At 34.5% G+C, this 22,090-nt stretch overlaps 1 protein-coding gene across 1 annotated transcript in view; it reads right to left on the bottom strand.

The window, feature by feature from the left end:
• The window catches only part of LOC145692733 (uncharacterized), a 48,663-nt gene extending 31,604 nt beyond the window's left edge, over nucleotides 1-17,059 (bottom strand). The window contains exon 1 of the mRNA XM_081768165.1: nucleotides 16,747-17,059. The gene's annotated coding sequence lies outside the window, so the exon portion shown is untranslated. The remainder of the gene's footprint in view (nucleotides 1-16,746) is intronic.
• Between the last annotated feature and the right edge of the window lie 5,031 nt (nucleotides 17,060-22,090).

Raw genomic sequence — 22,090 nt, 5'->3', positions numbered from 1 at the left:
GAAGCACTTCCTGTTTTGGTAGTGTTGCGGGTTATGATTGTATGCTCTCTTGAAACCCTGAATCGATTTAAAAAGTAGCTTGTCTCTATACATATATACCTGTTCTATGGCGATAAAGGTTGAAACCGGAAATGGTTAATTTAAGCCACTTTCGGTTTAAATAGGAGTTAACGGAGTATTTGCAACCTATTCTTGGGACAGTTGATCAATTGCAAAACGTGCATCTCCATAAATCTTACCGTTTATCCTGTATGAAACTTAGTATTGAAAGCGGGGTTGATAAAGTGTTGGTAAAGTGTTGCAGGTTGTGACGATCCTCTCTTCAGGCATTCAATTTGAACCACTTCCGGTTCAAGTAGAGGGTTAATGAAGAAAGATGGAATGTAAGTTTATTGTGACACGACGAAGTCTTTTGCTCCAAAATAAGTGTGCAAGGGAGGACGCTGAGGTTTCACCTGGCGTGATTCGTGCCACTTAGACGTTATGTTGATTCCCTGCGCTGTTAGGTGTAGTTTCACAATAAACTTACATGCTCATGTTGCAGGTTTTTTGCTGCGGACTGTACAATAAATCAATTGCAGAAAGCTACATTTCAACATCTCTTACCGTTTTTGTTCTGTGAAAATTAGTATTGAAATAATATTAAATGTGAGCCATTTCCGGCTTTGGTAGAGGGTTTGTTAAAATAGTCACGGTACGTTGTTTTAAGGCGCTAAATCGGTTGCAAAAAAAAAAAAAAAAAAAAAAACGATTCTTACTATATGTTGCCGTTCTCGTTCTGTGGTGATAAACGCTGAAACCGGAAATAACTGATTTGAATCACTTCCGCTTTGAATAGAGATATAACGGAGAAAATGGAATCTATTCTTGAGATGCTGAATCGATTGCAGAAAAAACGCTCGATATCGATTACTGTTTTGGTTTTGGTCAGGGGGTAAAAGTGAGGGGAACGCGAGAGGCGCCGTTATCTCGTTTCCAAAAACTATCTATGGCGTTCCCCCACTTCCTAAAAAAATTACAATATGCAAAGATAGGCACGGGGAACGGTGTGACGTCCCCTTACCTTTTCAGATCCACTTTTACCCTTGGTTCTCATACGTGTCGACAGAGAGACAGACAAAGTTTTCCTGTAAGATTTCCGGCACTTATGTATAGCATAGTTTGGAAGTCTAAAAATAGAGAAGTACAAACAACTACCCAGAAGATAAAAGAACAATAGAAAACTAAACATGTGAAAACAATACCAATAGTAATATCGGATTCCAGAGTAGTCATAAGGCATTGGAAAAATGAACATCAAACAACTGAAATTGAAGAAAAAAGACATAAAGAATGTACTGTGTTGATTGATTAGTTAAAGCAGCGTTTCCCAACCTTTTTCAACTTGCGGCACACTACAGCTGTAACTTGAATTCTCGCGGCACACTCATATAGATATTATTTGTAAATATAAAATACCGTGGTAAGTATTTTCTGTGATTACTGATCTTCTCACAGAGGAGAAAGCTCGTTCACTGGTTTTCCCCCATCTTAAAGCATTATGCATTTCCACCATGGCATTATGCTTATTTTTCATTAATTTAAAAATTGAAAACAATTGCAATGTGATAGAGGAATCAGTTTTTTTTTAAAAAAAAACATATTCTCTTTCGAAAATTGTATCTGACCTTTCACTAAAAAGGAAAATCACTAAATAACGAACAAACAAATAAATCTTTTTTAACTTTTAAAACACAAATGTAGTTAATTTGTATGTATGTTTGCTTTTCGAAAGGATTGAATATTTTAAAATTTCAAGTTACGAAATAGTCTGCAACAATAAAGAAGCAATAATGATAACAAATACTTTTTTCAACATCAAAAATGTACAGAACAGTAACACAGTACGAAACTTAAAATTGTAGGTTCATAGTAGAGGTTCATAATAATATGAAATACATATAGACGTTTTCCCCTTTGTCTTGCAATTTGATTGCTATAGAATTAATAATTTTGTTTCGATTTCCTCGCGGCACACCAGCAGCCCATTCGCGGCACACCGGTTGGGAAACGCTGAGTTAAAGTTTAATGGAATGTCAGCAGCGAGGCTATTTATCACCGTCACAAAAAGATAGTGACGAACGTACTACCCGACACACGCAAAATTGTAAAGAACTTCATTAAACTCTAGCGTAAAGAGAAAAAACACTTGGATGGTCCATATGTATATTACTGTTACCTCAGAGGAAAGTAAAGAAAAATAGAAATCTTTCAATTTAATGTCTGACGATTATACTTCTTAGGCTAAGGGAGACGGGTGATTAAGGCAAGTGAATAATGATTATGAAATAATTGGTTGGATGAGAAAAGTGGGAGGAAACGGGAGTATCCCGAGAAAATGGACGAACATCACATTGTCCAGCACAAACTTACTTGGTCGGAGAACGAATCAGGGATCCCCACGCATCAGAGGTAAGCTTACTACCACTGAGCCATTCTGCCCCTTAGAGAAAAACAGAGAATTAATAATATAACTATATTACGAAACTAACTGGTCTGATTTTGAATGTAGGGAGTCTGAATAATACACACAACACACAATATACATACTTTATCCAAAAGTACTAATGTCACGATTCCGAAGGAGGTTTGAAATCTACTAAAAACCTATGCTGATTAAATTCTAATTATGATTGAAGGAGTTTATAGCACAGCAATAAATAGATATGCGTATATCACGTAGCTATTAAACTCACCGATTATGAATTCAGCCTAACTCGTAAAACTAAAAATATGTCTTACTTTTACACCTTATATATGTAAAAAAGGTAATTAGCCACAATAGAATGCATCTATATAGACATTTTCAAATAAGTATAATTGAAAGGGATTTGCTGCTGCCAGTAGCCAATCAGAAGAAAAATATCTTAGCTGTTGTATGTAAATACGATTGTACAGTTATCCTGTATCACATAACTTAGTGTCTGATGAAGCTAAAGAGTTAGTTGGTGAACCTGTAACACGTGTTGAATTTTAATGAAAATATATAGTTTTGCTCAGCAAATAATTAGTTTGTATTTAATGTAAAAAAGTTTTAAAAACATGGCAAATTTGATAAAGGTATTAGGCACATCCTGTATTTAAATAAATAAACCAATTATTGTTAGCTTTAATGAGTTTCAAACAGTTAATTGAGAACGCCTGTGTATCAGGCAACTGCTCATACGTATCGAATTCCAAGGATATAATACAAACTCGATTGTACGAATTTAGTCGATTACATTTTATGTTTAGCAACCAGAAGAAAGAAATACTCTTTCATTATTCAAGGTGAGATTGGTGATGATATACTTTCTTATAATTCAAGGTTATCTTTACGTTTGGTCCATCACTGTTTCATCCTACACGTCTTTTGTGCTTCTAAACCTCCAACATATGTTATTCTCACTACTTTTTTTTTTTCTAACAATATTTCCAATTCTGATTTACACACCCAAATATTCTTACTTACGCTTCCCAACATTTGTTTGAATTTTAGTGAGAAGCTTAAAAGACAATTAGCCTAATCCCGTAAAAATAAAGAAGTGAGTCATATAATCAGGAATGCTCATTCCCTAAGTACGTGATACCACCCCTAAGTTTTTAGGGTTGCTAGTGTGCTTCTGTTATTCAACTCACGTGAAGGGAGAACAATCAATATTGTGAGAGTTGATTTTACATGAGAGGGTCGTGGTTTGACTCCCGGTTAATGGTAGTTCCTGTCCTGAATAACCTCAGCTTTGCATAAGGATAATAAACAGAAATTACGTCAAGATGAAATGTCCTTGCTCTTAAGTTCTTCTAACATGTGTTGGCCCCCCAAAACAACAAATTACTGTACTTCTAAACTTTGTTAGGGATTCACATCTCCAATAACCATTTCTCCCTCATGATCCAGTCTTGATTAAAAATATCGACTTGTATAAATTATGCATTTTTTAACGTTAGTTGCTTATTGGTTTTCCTGTTTATTTTTAGACATCCCTAAAATTTCAGTGACGCGTATTTGTCATGATTCACCGCATCTCTTGTGAGTACTCCTAACATGGTATCGATAAAATACTAGTATTAACTGAACTAATACAGTAAACTCTCAATTCACGAACTTAATTGGTTCCGTAACCCCTGTACAGCTTTCATAGATCCTCTGTGTAGAAATCTCCCGCCTGAGATTTCAGGCAATCGAAAATTGAGGTCTTCAGAACTTCACTGCCATGGAACGTTGAGAGGCAAGCAACCTTTTAAGGTGGAAGGAAAAAAAGAAATAAATACAAAAATGAATAAGGGCAAAGTCGGGACTGTATGCAGAGTGATTAAAATGTTCCCACTGCCAGAGAAATTTTTGAGTTGTCTCAACAGCACGCGCAGATGTGTATGAACGGGCGTTATGACGAATCAGAAGAATTCCAGAACGTAACATTCGTCTTCCTCGGTTTTGAATGACACTATGCAGATTAGACAGTGTTTGGCAATATGTTTGTGACATCAACTGCAATTTTTGTTTTAAATTGAGAAATCGGATCACAGGTCGAATCGGATCGAACCACCTCACATTTGGCTAGATTTTCAATGATGAAAGTCATTTCAACTTACTATTACTCGTATGTACGCAACTTCACGCTGATAGTTATATCTCTGTTGCAAGCACAGAATACTACAATACTTCCACCCAGCTTCTTCAATGTTGTCAGTTCCAAGTCTTAAAAAATCGGTCGTTTTTTTTCACTTGCGACAAGTAGAACAAAAAAAAAACATTTTTTACTGCTATTAGTAATATTTTTCTTCTTTCTCTTAGGAGCCACAATGAGGGCTAAAATAACATAACTGCCGAAAGAACAAAATAAAAGTTCCGAAAACACTATTCCGGCAAATACTGTTTACGGTAAACACACAAAAGCACTGCTGAGTGCGTGAGATTGTAAGTACAGGCGTGTATGCGTACGTTCGTACTCTGAAATATCGTTCTTATGGGCGAGGGAAAAATTGGTCACAAAACTTATTCTTAAACAGACTTGTTCAAGGAGAAAGGGGCTCGTGAACTAAGGGTTCTCTGTAATTGTTTCATGGTTTTTTCTTTAGACCAGAAATATTGGAGTACAGTTTATAACGTTTAATTTGTTTTGCATTCAAATCTCTGAGTAAAATGAAAGTTCTTGAAAACAACCAGTGGCGTATTTAGGGGGGGGGCTTCCGGGCTTAAGCCCCCCCCCCGAAATCTTACTATAGTAAAGTATATGAAATATCTTGCAAATTTTCACATTTTCAGGCAAAGCCCCCCCGAAAGTTAGCAAAGCCCCTCCCGAAACAAAATCGTAAATACGCCACTGAAAACAACTAAAAGTTCACTTAATATAATTTTCTAAGTATTAAGACTTATCACAAATTTAATATCAGAAAGAGGGGGAAAGAGGTCAAGAGCTTATTAGAGATTCTTAAAGCGTCAAGTTAATTCAAGCAACATTTTATGATTAAGAAATAGAGAGAAAATGAAAATATAACGTACTTATTGCAAATTTCAAGTGGTCATGCAATGAATCATGAAGCGGTAATTAGCTTGGAAATATGTTTTAAAATATAGTAGCATTAGTGATCTGTGAAACCTACGGGATTGAAACATCAAAGCCATGTGCGCACGCACAGGCGCGCTCTCTGATCCCGAGAATTACTTGAATATTTAGAAAATATTGTGATGAAAATATGTTTCCTATTTTCATATTTAATGGTTTACGTGTATGTTCGCTATTATCATTATAACATTCAGTTACTATTCTTTTGAAATATAATGAACAATTACTGCTTAACGTAACTTAAAAGTTATAAGTAGTATGTGTGTAAAGAGTATATGCATCACTGTCAGGAAAAACAACCAGCCAATTAACAGTGTATTTCGCTAAACAATGAGATATGCTTTCGCCATTATTATTTAACTTTGTCCTGGAATACGCTATGAGGAAAATCAAAGACAGTAACCAGGGTATAAAGCTGAATGTTATTCACCAGGTTATGACGTATGCTGATGATGTAAATTTAATAAGGGATGATATGAGAACAATAGAAAGAAATGCAAAGGTCTTATTAAATGCTTGCAGGGACATAAGTTTAGAAACTAAATACATGGAAGTTCGTCGGGATCGTAATACTGCATTATTATGGATGCATTAAAACATTAAATAATACTTTTGATCAAGTGGATACTTTCAAATATCTAGGATCAGTATTAACAAACCAAAATCATATAATTCACGAAGAAATTAAATGCCGACTAAAAGCAGGGTATTCGTGTTAGTATTCAGTTCAAGATTTTTTTTTGTCGTCGAGAATTCTATCGAGGAATTTGAAGCTTAGAATTTATAAAAATATGCCTGTTGTCCTGTATAGTTGCAAAACGTGGTCGCTTACTCTAAGGGAAGAACGTAGACTGAAAGTATTTGAGAACAAGATCCTGAGACGAATATTCGAACCTAAGAGAATGGGGAATTGCGGAAACTTCATAACGAGGAACTGCATAACTTATACCTTTCACCAAGCATTGTTAGTCATCAAGTGTAGGAGTCTTAGGTGGACAGATTATGAATGGAAGAAAGTAGAAACGCTTTCAAAGTTTTAACTGGAAATCCAATCGATAAACGACCGTTAGGAAGACCTAGGCGCAGATGGGAGGACAATATTAGGATGGATCTCGCAGAAATAGGAGTACGAAGTTGAAACTGAATCCAATTGGCTAAGAATAGAAGTCAATGGAGATCTCTTGTGAACAATGCTGTATTGAACCTCCGTGTTCCATAGGCCCTAAAATTAGTTAGTTATACAATAAAGAAATAAATAACAACTTATTGCAGCAAAATAAAAATTTTCAACTATTGTTGACAATGTACGATATAATTTATACGCCCATAAAAGTTTATTTTTTAAAATTTTCTTGAAAACTACACACAAGAGTTTATTCTGCAACATCTTATGTTGTTGAGTTCTTTATGTTCTTTTGCCTGACATGTCTTTGAGTCTATATTTGGATAATATTTTAATTAAACAAAAACAAAATTTAAGCGTTGATGACAATTTTAAGCAATATCTCATTAACCTTAATATAAACTGTCATATTGCTGGTATGGTTCATCATATTACAGGATGAACTTTTTAGGTTTACAAACATTTTTTTAAAATCAATATTATCGATGCCTGCTTTTTTCGCTTTTTTGTTAAATAGCACTGTATGTACACGAAATCACAAAATATAACTTTTAATATTTTGCACAACACACTGGCGTCTCTAGCATGTAAAATTGGGGGGGGGGGAGAAAAAAGAGATTTAAATGGTACTACCTAACCCAAGCTATTTATTATCTTCGATTCCATTTGTTACTTTCACGGACCCCCTAAGAACTCCGAACTCTGTTATAATCGTTTCACAGCCTGAATAATTATATTCCAAATACAGTCGTTAGTAAATAAATTAAATTAAAATAAAATATGGAATATTTTGTACTTCAAAATGTAGAGGGGACGCGTCCCCTTGTCCCCCCCGCCAGAGACGCCCATAGCACAACACATAAAAACTTTTCATGGTTATAGTGTTATGAATATACTTCATACATTACTATGCTACTACGCTATGAATCCGCCCATGTCTTGTTTAGAACTTTGGAATACATTCAAATTATGCTCAATTGCCAAAATCATTCCATTCACGTCTGTCTACCAACTACCATATTCATTAGCTACCCACAATTGATAAAGTTACGACCCTTTTTTTAGTGACACATATTACCAGTGCATAGACTTCAACACATTGTAAACCGCGTATAAGAAACGCATTCCTCTTATACAAATTAGTTATAAAGTGTGTAATTACTGACGTCAAACGATATCTGATTGCGAAAGAATTGCTGTTATTATAATTTAGATGTTTTTGGGCGTCTTTCCAAAATGTACTTTTTAAAAGTTTCACTTTTCTGTTGGTGGATCTGTATAGGCCTACGCAAGGGTTTTGTTGTTGACGGCAGATCTTGTATAATCAATCTTGTTAAGCCCACAAATTACGTATTCACTCTGCTTAAACATTTAATACCTTGACAAGCCTCTAAAACCTGTTTTACATTCCTCAAGTTATTTTCAAAATTCTTACAAGAAGCGAGAAAAATTTTCGTTAAAGCATAGGATTTTTTTTTTTTTTTTTTTTTGTAACAATCTTCAACTACATACAACATGACTGAGGATCATTAAATTGACGCCAACATATTCTTTCTTTAAGGAAAGAAAGTTAATAAAACTAATTTTATTTAAATTATTTAGTCGTAGATATTTCAGTCATGTAGCAACTGGTAAAGATGCTTTGCGTTCTCCCCTTATTTTGCACTGGACTTGACCCTTTCATTATGACCCTTCGACGCCCTTGTTAACACGAGTCAATTCTTGAGGATGGTCTATTCTAAACTTACTGACCTTCATAAATTCATTTTTTTTTTTTTTTTGTTTACTTTGAAAGTGCAATAAAAATCCCACAACACAACGTCTCTGACAATCATAGTCTTGTTCGTAGAGCTAGTAAAAAAAGAGGTTTCCGACAAACCTGCATGTAAGAATTCTTTTATTATTTTCTAACGAATTAGTTAATTATGATTATGATTATTATTATTAGATATTCTGCCTTTTGCCAGGTCCTGGAACTAATCAGTTAGTTTTTTTTTTTTTTTTTTTTTTTTTTTTTTTTAAGTATTAGGTTTGAACCTGAAAATGTTTTTTCACGTTTCTCGATTCCTCATTTAACTCCCAATATTTTCGTCCATTTTTCAAATCATCAAACAGTTCTGTTCTTCTTCCTGTTCCTCGCATTTCTTCCATCTTTTCCTTTAGGATGGTATGAAGAAGACAATTCCTTCGCAAGATGTGTCCAATCCAATTGGCCTTTCTACGAAGGATGCTGGCTAAAAGCGTCCTCTTCTCTCCTATCCGTTTTAAAACATCTTCGTTTGTTACTCTCTAAATCTATTTATCTTCTCCATCTTCCTCCAATACCATATTTCGAAGCTCTCTAAATATTTCTTGTCTAACTTCCGTAATGTCCAAGTCTCTGAATGTATATTAATTATGGAACTAATACATAGATAAACACTTTTTTTCAACTACCCTACTTTGACGGACTAATTGAATGTTTGCCACACGTAATCTCCGGTTCCAGTTCCTGTGTGGTGTCAATTTCCGATGTCGTCACAGTATTCAGAGGATGTTGGAGTTAAGTTAAGAGGTAGTAAACCTAATCTAGCAAACCAGGAAAGACAAGGTTAAGGGAATGTTGTGTAGATTTACAAAAAAAAAAAAAAAAAAAAAATCAAAATTTGACGGCATTAACTACTTTTTACCAGGCCTTGGTTTCTTCCGTAGTGGAATAAAGTAAATCTTACTGCACTCATAACAAAATAACTGATATTTTATTTCTTCATAGAATAGTAAAGGGTAAGTGAAACTGTCACTATCTACTTTCCACACTTAATTTCCGAGTATCTATTCGCATTACACGCAACACAAGACTATTCTATGTTCCAAATCCAAGACTTGCAGCTACGATGGTCCAGTGGTATCAGCTACCTCGTGGCTAATGGTTCGTGTACGCGCTTCTGGCGTGGGATATCCGGGTTCGATTTCCATCGGCAGCGTATGTGGATCGTCTCCCAAGTTAAGCAAAAATTCAAAGTCGGTCGGTGAAGCGTTGGGATGACTATTATGAGGTGAAGCCCATTGGGGGTCCGAATCTCTTAACTACAAATATTTAATTATCTTACTTAAGGAATACTTTATGACTGGTTCTTTCTTTTCCCAGCATGCACATACGGTAGAATCGGCTTCCTTTTGCACTTCGCTTTTATTTTTATTGAAGTTTTTCGTGTTTTCTTTCTTATCTTGTTCTTTTCAAATGTTATTCACGTATTTTTGTGTCCATTTTTCATGTATCTTCAAATTCCTGTTAAGTTAATTTGAAACATTCAAAAAAAAAAAAAAAAAAAGTTCACAAATATAGTGAAATACAATGTATACAGATTATTATCGAAGTGATGGCGTAATGTCAAGGAGAATCTCTGACGAGGAAAAGTCCATGTTCTGATTCATGGAGGAAACTCTTAAACAAAAGAAGTAAAACGAGATTCTTAAACCTTATTCTTGAACTAAATTACTTTCAAGGCAAAACTGAATGATTTAATGATGTCATTTTCGTCCAATAGTTTTGTTTACGCTTTGCTTGGCTGTATAAAGACTCAACACCTTCACATTGTTGAGTAGTACATCACTAAAGTCTATGACGTAATTTTGGAATTACAGATGTATTATGAAGCAACAAGAAACACTACCTGTTGATCAGTCTTATGTCTTAACTTTTCTGTGGCACGGTATTTCGAAAATAGTAAAATAGACTCTAAACTACAACCAACAGAATGAAAATATATACAGGGTGTTTCAAAACAACGCCGACAACGTTTGGAAGGTGATTCCTGACACCAAGATAAGACAAAAAGTATAGACCAACTTGGGTTCACAAATGCATCCTTTCCGTGTCATAGGCTGCCGAAAACATGAAGAAATGAACTTTAAAGGTCCATAGCTCCAATACTATGGGACCTACCGTAGTCGGGTCAAGACTTCACTTGGGAACTAACATGTGCGTTATCCAAAAATACATCGCAACAATGTTTATAGAGACAGTTTGGCTACGGGCATATAATTTGAATTAGTCACCACTTACTTCTACAAAAATTGTTACGGAAGTACCGCAGGATTCTGAAACATGGATATTTGGATAGCGCACATGTTAGTTTCTAAGTGAAGTCTTGACCCGACTACGGTAGCTCGCATAATATTGGAGCTATTGACCTTTAAATTCATTTATCTTCCTGTTTTCGGCAGCCTATAACTACGAAATGACGAATTTCTGCACCCAGGTTGATCTATACTTTTTGTCTTATCTTAGTGTCAGGAATCATCTCCCAAACATTGTTGGTGTTATTTTGAAACACCCTATGTATATACAGCTTTACATAAAACAACATTCCAAATGAACAATCACCTCCCGTAGGTCGGTGTTGTTTTGAAACACCCTGTATATATAGATTTAAATAAAACAATATTCCAAATGAATATAACGATTATCACAAACAGATGATAAAAGTACAGAATTAACTTGAGCTTACCAAGTCAACTATCTATGTATAGAGAATGCGAAGTATAGCCACAAATCTGTCGTAACCTTGACCACAGCTGTTTTCTACTTACAACTCAGAGTAGATAAAAATAAAAGAAAATGCAAAGGGATAAATGCAGTAGTTGACTTCTTTGTTCTAAGTTCGTTGATACTTCAGACGGGAAATAAAAAGAAGCACGATCATGTCATAACTTGCAGAAGTCGCAACCTAAAACCGGTTTCTCCTTTTATCCATAATCTAAATATGGTTGACAGTTTATTCCTGACTTTATAGTTTCCTTTCTCCATTTTAAAGATTGTTCATTCAACTTATAATCAAGTGTTTAACTTATTCTTTTTCTTTCTTTCTTTCTTTCTTTTTTTTTTTTTTTTAATGTGAGTTAAAAATGGTAATGTACATACTGTATTCAGGGCATGATTTGTCATGTCTAAATATGTGTTCATGAGTTGTGATAGTCAATGTCAAACAATGTAAATATAGGTCTACTAATAATTAATGTGGTTTTCTCATAGTTCTATGTATTGGCATACCCAATATCACCACGAAATATAACAATAAGTCCGGGCTTTTTACATTTGTTATCGTCCGCTCTGTCATAACTACTTACAAGGGAACATCTTATATTGTTAGTAGCATTGCCCAATCAAACAATGCGCAATCGATAGAGAAATGACGAAAAGTGAGAAATCTCAAGTTTTACGGGCCGACACCCAGAAACACAGGAGATACAGAGGAAGGAAGAATCTAGAATCATGTGAAGATAGCAATGCAAAAGATACACTGAAACAGAGAGAAGTTCAAAAAGATTAAAGTAATCAAAATAACATTTACACAACAGTAGAGTAAGCAAACACTGTACCCACAGACATGCTCAATAATATCATATGTAATGCAGTGTTGCTAACTAAGCACAAAATGAAGTTTTCTTAAGTTGCACGGAACACAAATTATAACATCTAGCAAATCTAATTATGAGTAGAACCATACCGGTAAAGTCTTGATGTACAGTGTTGCCAATATTTCAAGATAGGCCTATATGAATCTCGGATGTAGAAGAGTACATACAGTACACGATTCGAAGTAGTTGAAACTAAAATATGAGACCACAAACAAGAATAATATAATCACTGAAGTACAAAAATAACGGATGAATCACAGTGGCGAAGAATTTCTGCCAAAATAAAATGTCAGAATAGTACCAAAACACAGCACATGAGCTGATTGATCCATTCCCTTGAATGACCAAGTGGTCCGCAGGCTCACTGCTGGTGCACATGTTTGATTTCATATCCTCAAACGTCGGCAACACTGCTTTACATATGATGTTATTGAGCATGTCTGTGGGTACAATGTTTGCTTACTATACTGTTGTGTAAATGTCATTTTGATTACTTTAATCATTTTGAAGTTATTTCTGTTTCACTGAATCTTTTGCATTCCTATCTTCAGATAATTCTAGATCCTTCTTTCCTCTACATCTCCTGTGTTTCTGAGTGTCGGCCCGTAAAACTTTGGATTTCTCATTTTTTTTTCACTCATCTATCGTTTCCGCATTGTTTGATTGGGCATTGTTACTATCAATATAAGATGTTCCCTTGTGAGTGCTTATAAACACTGGCGGCTCGTTATGCAACCTGTGGTGCATACGGCATAACTAAGTTTGGTAGTATATTCATAAGGATACCAAGTGGCCAATTTGCATTGAGACTACTTATACATATACGACCCAACTTACAGTTATGTAGTGTGCCTAACTAATTGCATATCAACGAGCCGCCATTGCTCATAAACAGTACACGCACTATCTAAAATCAAAAATATTTAAGTTTGTAGGACCGAAGTTCATTTCTAAACTTAAAGCCACTTCATGAAGAGCATCATATAAGTGAAAAAGCTTACATTATCCATACAAAGATAGGACAGATAAACAATGGTAATACGTGAATTAATATATATATATATATATATATATATATATATATATATATATATATATATATATATATATATATATATATATATTTATAAGCATTGGTAATACGTGAATTAATATATATTACCAAGTATTTACTACCTAGAACCTATTTCTCAAAGCAACAAGTCGTTTTACATATGTTTTTCACAAGTCGTAAAATATCATGAACAGAATAATAATAACAGTCATTTAAAAATACTAAATCTGATACCTATTGTCATGATTTCATGATATTGTATATAAATTTTACAACATTTGATATTGAAAAATGTTACACTTGTATTACAAGACTGGTAATTTTGAGAAATCGTTCCTTGTTACAAGTATTTACTAATTGTGTCCTACCAATAGAAACAATTGAAGGGGCAGAAACTATAGAATCCCGAAAAAAAACACGAACATAATCCACAAACATGTTCCGTTGACGCCCAAACTCACAATCTGGAATCAAACCATGATTAAGGCACGTATTTTCACCACAGGAACCTCGAGTTTAATTTTCGGTGAGGGATTCATGTGATTCGGATATTACATTAAGCTGTAAATATGATTCTCATATAATATTGATGCTGCAAAGGGACATTAACAGCCAATGAACTAACAAACACGAGAAGTGGGGATCCGTCACACCACGGACTTAGTTAACGCCCTCCGCTTCTTGAATAAATGTTTATTAAACTTTTCAGCCATTCATTTATTTTTTCTTTTTCTTTTCCTTTTATTTAACCTTCATCTCAATTGCAAAGTTTAAAGTAGGCCTACGTAGCTAAGCATTGACCAATAGCACAGAGAAAGATTAAGACTTCATAATGCTTCTGGTAGATAGCTTGGGCCTTATGCAGAGTCGTTTTGACGTATGATTACCATCATACTTAAGGCCTAACTACTGCAGGGAACATATGTTAGTAGAACGCTTTAGTACTGCACTAATCAGACTTCAGAACGACTCTGCATAAGGCCCCTTGTCTTTTGTTTTGAGAGAATGATGCGAAGTTGAAGTTGGCAGTTTTGGTAGATACCGTTGTTTTTTACTGTATATAATCCTGTATAAAACAAGATGCAAACAATGCACACTTTCCGTGACTATTGATATTGCAAAGAAATAATTATCTACTTCTTTCAGGTCAGTAACATTTAGCACACAATCCAGTACTTGAACAATGCGCCAGTACAGTGTCAGTGTTGCCACATCATTTGCTCGAGATCTCAAAATGTATCTGAGGATGTATCATGGGAAGTATGGTGTCTCGTATGGTTGAGTTCTACGGATTATGGTGAATATAACGTGGTGAGAATGGAAAGTATTGATATTAGAGGATTTTGACAAAAATATGAAGTTGTCATGGATGAAAGTAGAACTGGAAATCTTGAATAAGTTCTTGCGGTTAGGAGAAGCCATGTTCCACGTCGGTGAGTTTGTTATTCAACCGGGGGTACGCAAAAATGTTTCTGGGGGGTACGTAATCCAACATTTATTGAATAATCATAGTTGGAGAAAATTTTTCTTTTCCAATGGACGATTTTCGACATGACTTCTCGAGCGTCTAATATTTCCAAGTAATCGGTTATCATTTATTGCATACAGTCTCAGATCTTTTTTCTACACGTATGAATTCATTTTTTTACACCTCTGTAAATCATCCCAAGGCTTTGGAAACTTGACAAAAAGAATACCCCAGTCATGTAGTTTGTAGTCTTTATAATAATATCTTAAGTCCATATACAAAGATCGTAAGCGTATCTCATTTTGGGAAAAATATAGGTCTATACAACTGCACATTCAACAACCCATTGACGTTTGAGCTGGCTTCAATGTTTGTTCAAGCAGCTGATTGCCTACCCACAATTCTTTGCGCCATCCGAAATTAATCGAAATTAATTTCCCATGTTAATTTTTTCGGATGTGCACTTTTAGCCCCCTATAAATAGTCTTTTGGTTGGCACACTGATTTTCCTTTTGTTGGGCATCTATTTGTCCCCCTTTATAATCAACAGAACATGTGTATTAAATTTAATAAGTTCATTTCGATTTAATTTCTTTCAAACAGCTTCAGGGGTACATGATTGGATGACAAACTGTGTCCAGGGGTACGGGCGAAAAAAAATGTTGAATAGCACTGGGTTACTCAACAAGCAGTTGGAAGAGAAAGTGTGTGCCAAAAAAACACATAATCCGGACACATTGGAAGCTATGATTAGGGAGGAGTGTGTGAAAGTAACAGATGATATGTTACAAAAACTGTTAAGAACGTTTGCACCCATTACAAAAAGATGTCCCTGATGCTCGTACATATGTTGTTAAATTGAAATGACTAGGGATATGCTTGAGAGTATGGTGACAGAATTCCGCAGGAAAGAGAGGAAGGGAATGGAGACGATAATTGAAGGACGATATCAAAACAGAAAAATCATACGGGAAGACGAAAACATTAGCGGAAGACAGTAGAGCATGGAACCATTTAGTTGCGGCAAGTGACCTGCCATTACCTATGATGATGATGGCACAATAATGGCGGAATCCCTATCATAATGATGATGATCATTGTTTATTCTACAAGTGACTCCAATTCTATAGCGTCATTAGTAACAGAATCATTCTATGTAAATAAGGATGTAATTACGGACCTCCCTATATATTAAATTTCTTAAGCAACTTGGAAATAAAAATATAAATTTAATAAATACTGTAACGTACAAAATACTTAATTGCTAAATTCGAAGTTACATTATCAATTATCAAATGAAATTGAGTTATTCACGATGTATAAAAATATTTCCTTGGAAATAATAAATTGTAACCAATACATTTTTCAAAAGTCATTCCAAATTTACATATTTCTCTTTTGTGAAATTAATTTTGTAACCAGAAATTTTGTTTTAGTTTCCAGTGATACTACTTGCTTGACTTACGCCACTAAATCATAGTAATAAGTCAATCTAATCTACGAGCAATAATCTTTCAGTTTAACGATTATGCCCTTTAAGCTAAGGGAGACTATGACTAAAGGAAGTGAATGATGATGGAAGCATTGGGGAAATGAGAAAGTTAGAGGAAACCAAAATTTCCCCCCAAAAAAACCTACAGACACAAGCAATAATGCTTGTATTGTGGTGCAATGCGCAGTATACAGAGTTTTTTTTTTTCGCGATATACATTTACTTTGGTTCAATCTACTTAGATCCTAGAGGAACTGATATCAAATATAGAGTAAAATAAGGAAGTGACGAACACATAAGAATGACACAAAATTGTACAACTATTTTGTGGCTTTTAAAGTTCAAGCTTTTACCACACAATTTGGGGTCCCTTCTGTTTGAACTAAACGTGAGATTCTTTTCTTTTTCTTTATAAGGCAGATCAATAATAAAAAGATGGAGATGCTAGTGTTAAGAAGGGTAACTGTCATCTTGATCGGGTTAAATTCAGAGATAATACGATTGAATTCTGAACATTTGTTTCTGCGGTGATAAATTTAAGGTTGCATAAACTATAAGGTTAAGTTTCAAATAAGAAATTAATGATTAAATAATTAAGCTAGGTTAATTAAAAGTACTACTCACCGTGCTATTCCTTTGCAATGAAAAGGTCTTGCACTTAGAAATAAGAGAGAGTCTGCCGCTCTCCTGTTCCTGACTCACCAAAACAAAAACTAACTTCTCCTTCCGTCCTCACTGAAAGATATATAGTTATGCTAATAAAATTTACAAATGGATTCCTCTTCTTTTAAGAATACAGAAAGAAAAAGCAATACGTCAGAGTATGAGGTGTGGTTCCCCTTCTCTGTTGTTTTACAATTCGCTTCTCCCCAAGGTCGCCGTACAAATGGTTCTTCTCCTTTTGGAGACCATCCGCTGTCTTGTTGTCGACTGAAGTGGTCCGAAGGCACTGTCTCCTAATATAGCAAAACAGCCTATTAGAATTCTTAACTAATCGTTACAGAAACTAGATGACGAGGGGAGCGGGATTTTAACATCGGCCCACGACGATAGTTTTCGTGACACACCTCTTCCCCATAGATATATGTTATGTTATAAAGCAGTTAAGTACTGGTCGCCCTGCTACGCGATGAAGGAAGTAAATCCTTGAACGAAAATAAACGTTACCAACAAAGTTGATAGAAATTTTAACTTTGAGAATTTTTTTTAATGGAAGCCACAGAAAGGACTAGCTAAATAGTTGATATGTTCTTGATTCGAATTTCGGACTCTTGAGTTCGAATCCCGCGGTCAACTTTCTCAATTGTTTTCCGCGTGGTTTGTCAATCTTTGCTTATAAAATGGACCAGTCAACATGGACACCGATTCTGGAAGGCCTAGGGGAGCTATGCACTCAATTTATTGTTTCCTCCACTCCAGGATCTTCACATTTTTGCTTGAATCTTTTCTTGAACATATGGCAACGAAACATACATTCTACATGATATTCCACGACACCCCCCCCCCCGCCAAAGTTACACAGAAATCGGTGTCTCTTCCAATCAAGTATTTTCGTCATTTCTGCACTGAAAGCGAAAGAGATCAATTGCAAAAATCACATTTTAAACAATACCTCTGCTACCCATGTAGTACACAGACATTCCTTAAACATCCAAGAGAAGTCAGTTTTAGGATATCGAGATCTCCATAGGACTCATGTCAACATAATGTGGAAATCGATATGTCACCTTATTCCTTGAAACGGAATTTCCCATGGGACATTTCTGGGCTCTTTCAAAGATGATTTTTGAACATTCAAATACTCTCCCATGACAAATACATTCCATGGAAATCTTAGGTAAATCCCGTGAATATTTCCGTTATCCTTAAAGTTTCTATTGAGACAGGCATATCCCATTAAAATTCAAGGTAAATCCTGTGGATATTTCCATTATCCTTAAAGTTTCTATTGTGAGAGGCATATCCCATTAAAATTCAAAGTAAATCCTGTGGATACTTCAATCACCCTTAAAGTTTCTATTGTGACAGGCATATCCCATTAAAATTCAAGGTAAATCCTGTGGATATTTCAATCACCCTTAAAGTTTCTATTATGACAGGTATATTCCATTAAAATCCAATGTCAATCCTGTAAAATAAATAAAACTTAACTCTTGAACCAAGAGACCGATCTCGATCGAATTTGCCACATAGATGAGGTTCGGGGCTGGAATGATCATTTCACTTTAACGGTGCATTTTAGGGGAGAGAGAGAGGGAGGAAGGTATTTAAAAATAATCGAAAATAACCGATATTAGTGCCGAATTCATAGTTTTTGAGGTCACTGAGATGAACAGTAACACTTCCGATACTGTTTAAATCCAAATTCAGCCTCCTAACTTGGAGAGGGATATATATATATATATATATATATATATATATATATATATATATATATATATATATATATATATATATATATATATATATATTGAAATGTATTCTCCCGATGCGAAGAACGGGTTTTGCTAGTTACTAATAAATGTACGATTATATTTCTATTTAATGATAATAATAACAATAATAATAATAATAACAAGTTGATTGTATTAAACATTTATATTAATATTGTCATATAATTTCTCAGAAGAATAATTTGGTGTGACATAATGAGTCATTTATAAGTAGAGATGCAAGGGCTCGGAAAAAAACCGGCTTTTTTGAAAAAAACTCGGTTTTTCTGCTTCGCTTTTTTGCTTGGGAAATTTTGGGCTTTTTTGAAAATTTTGCTTTAAATTGATAAAGCAGACTTTGTTTTGCTTCTCTACAACATATAAAAACTCATTTAAATAGTGGTTGATGCAGATAATAATATGTAACATCGAAAATAAACCATAAATTTCAAAAAGATTTTTTTAAAATTCTTAACATATTAACATTATGAATTCCAAAGGATTAACCAATATATGTAATAATATTTTAACTTCTTATATACAATAAGTACTTTAAAAAATGATACACAAACAACGCAAAATTGTATGTAATATTTTTACTTCAAAATATCACACACCCTCTTTTTGAAGCAAAATAAAGAAAAACATGAGAGAAATCTGCACATCAAGAGCTTCGTTTCGGGTGGTTCTGTACATTCTTGAAATTTTTAAATCAAGTTTTAAAACTTTCATATACATTGTATGAATATTTCGAACAACTTTTTCACTGATTGATCACATACGTAATAATCTGTTACCACCTATCAGGTGCTTCGGATCTGCAAAATCGGTAAAGCTACAAATTCTGTAATGCACTGACTGCTCCTTAAGCTTGTTCAGAATCGGGAAAGTATTGAATTTTCTGTTCATGGATCATATACGTAATAGACGGTTCATCTGAGCGTATGGTTTCCTAGGCTGTAGAATATATAACCACCATCACGGTTTACCCAATGCTGAAGGTTTCTGAATTTTTAACAAGAAAATTCAACATATAAGTTACGAAACTTTTTTTTATAAAAAGAAAAACTATGGAATACGTTTAAAAAGACTGGAAGAATCAATCACTGTTCCAATTCACAAGAAAGACGACAAAATTGATTGTAATACTTATCGAGACATTTCTCTTAACATTCTATTAATGAGATTGACCCCATACGCAGACGAAATTATTGGAGATTATCAGTGTGAATTTACTCGAAATCGACCAGATATTTACCATTCGACAAATAATCGAAAAGAAATGGGCATATATTACCCAGTACATCAACTGTTTATTGATTTTAGAAAGGCTTACAACTCGGTAAGGAGGGAAAAATTGTACAACATTCTTACAGAATTTGGAATACCGAAAAAGCTAGATTTATTAAGTGTTTAAATGAATTCCAGAATAAAGTCCGAGTAGAAAAAACGCAAGCTTCCACGTCGAGATTGGCCTGAAACAAGGATATGCGTTATCGCCGTTATTATTCAGCTTTGTTCCGGAGTACGCTATAAGAAAAATCAAAGATAGGAATCAGGGCCTAGAGTTGGATGATATTCACCAGGTTATGATGTATGTTGATGATGTAAATCGAAAGAAATGCAGAGGCCTTATTAAACGCTTGCAGGGAGATGAGTATGCAGAGAAATCTAAATACAAGGAAATTCACAAGGATCGTAATACGGCAAATTATGAATGCGTTAAAATATCATTTAATACTTTCGACACAGTGGATACTTTCAAATATCTTGGATCAGTATTACCAGGCCAAAATCATACCCAAATTAAATGTCGACTAAAATCAGGAAATTCTTGTTATTATTCAGTTCAAAATACTTTGTCGTCGCGAAATATGTCAAGGAATTTAAAGCTTAAAATATATAAAATGATAATCATGCCTGTTATGCTTTAGGTTGTGAAACATGGCCGCTTACGCTGAGGGAAGAACGCAGACTGAAATTATTTGAGAATAAAATTCTGAGACAAATATTTGGACCCAAGAGGAACGGGAATGGGGAATGGCGGAAACTTCATAACGAGGAACTACATAATTTATACGGTTTACCAAACATCGTTAGAGTCATCAAGTCTAGGAGGCTCAGGTGAGCAGGTTATGTAGCCAGAATGGAAGAAAATGGGAACGTTTTCAAAGTTTTAATTGGATATCCAATCGGAAAACGTCCATTAGGAAAACCTAGGCTCAGATGGGAGGACAATATTAAGATGGATCTAGCAGAAATAGGAATACAGAGTAGAAATTGGTTTGAATTGGATAAGGACAGAAGTCAATGGAGAGCTTTTTTGGCCACAGAGAAAGAGAGAAAGAGAATACATTTAAGTTAAGCACAACTGCACAACAAACATGGGTGAGTGGTTAGCTTTCTCGCTTCTATCGTGAAGTCCGGGATTCAATCCCGCATTCGACCATGTTGACAAAAGTTTTTCTTAATTCCATCTGTGAATGTAGAGATAGTGCGTCTACTTTGAGTCCTGGCCGACTTACTTTCTGATTATCAGTATAAAATGGTCTTCAAGGTTGTATCTGGAAGATTGTAGCTGAATATACAAACGAAACGAAATATTTGTTATGCCGTACTCATAAACTTAAGCTCCTCTTAAATAAAAGTTAGAAATTTTTAGAAAAACCAAACATTATTCAGAAAAAAATCCCTTCCAAATATTTTTCTAAATTCGATACTGATTATTTCTATCAAATGGTATTCAAGGTTGTGTCCGGAAGATTATTGTTAAATCATTGCACAGCTACAATATAACGGAAATGTGGAAGTACGCTCTGACAAACATATTGAAAAATGTACGCTCTGATGGATATATTGAAAAACATAAGTTTAATTATGTGCTAGAAGCTAGAGTACTAAGCTCTAAGAAATGAAACACGGATGACTAAAAAGAAATGATCTAGAGAAGAATAAAATGTCGATAATTCAGAAGTTAAAATCAAGTTAAATAGCTTCTAAAATTGCCCTCAAATACTACGTACTTTATGTTTACTTTAATTCATAAGCCATGTGCTCCATCCATCATGATGGTGAATTCCAGAGCGAAATATGGCATTCAGGTCATGGAATCTTTTTTAACTTTAGAGTATACTATAAGAAAGCTATTTAAACAGAAAAATCATGAAAATAAAAAAAGCCAAAATTTCCAAAATTCTCGTTTTTTTTCCAAAAAAGCCGGCTTTTTATGTGCAAAAAACCATCGATTCAAACAAGCCGGCTTTTTTGCATCTCTATGGATAAGTGATACTGTGCCGCAAATAGAAAAAGGTTGGGGAATACTGTCCTATTCTATCAATATTGAACATTTTATTACAAAGCTCTCGAGGATCGTCTTTCCTATTCTATCAATGAAAAGTGACAGTGTAACGGAATTAAGGAAGTTTACACTCTCACTTATCATTGATTTCAAACCCAAGCAGTGAGCATGATTGGGAAGCATGAAAAAATTATAGTACCATATATTTAAAAAAAAAAATGGAATATTTTATTCACGA

This window comes from Thermobia domestica, chromosome 8 (genome assembly GCF_964235325.1).
Source record: "Thermobia domestica chromosome 8, izTheDome1.hap1.1, whole genome shotgun sequence".
Lineage (NCBI taxonomy): Eukaryota > Metazoa > Arthropoda > Insecta > Zygentoma > Lepismatidae > Thermobia > Thermobia domestica.
The sequence above is the reverse complement of the archived record's forward strand: the minus strand, read 5'-3'. Positions and strand labels throughout refer to the sequence as shown.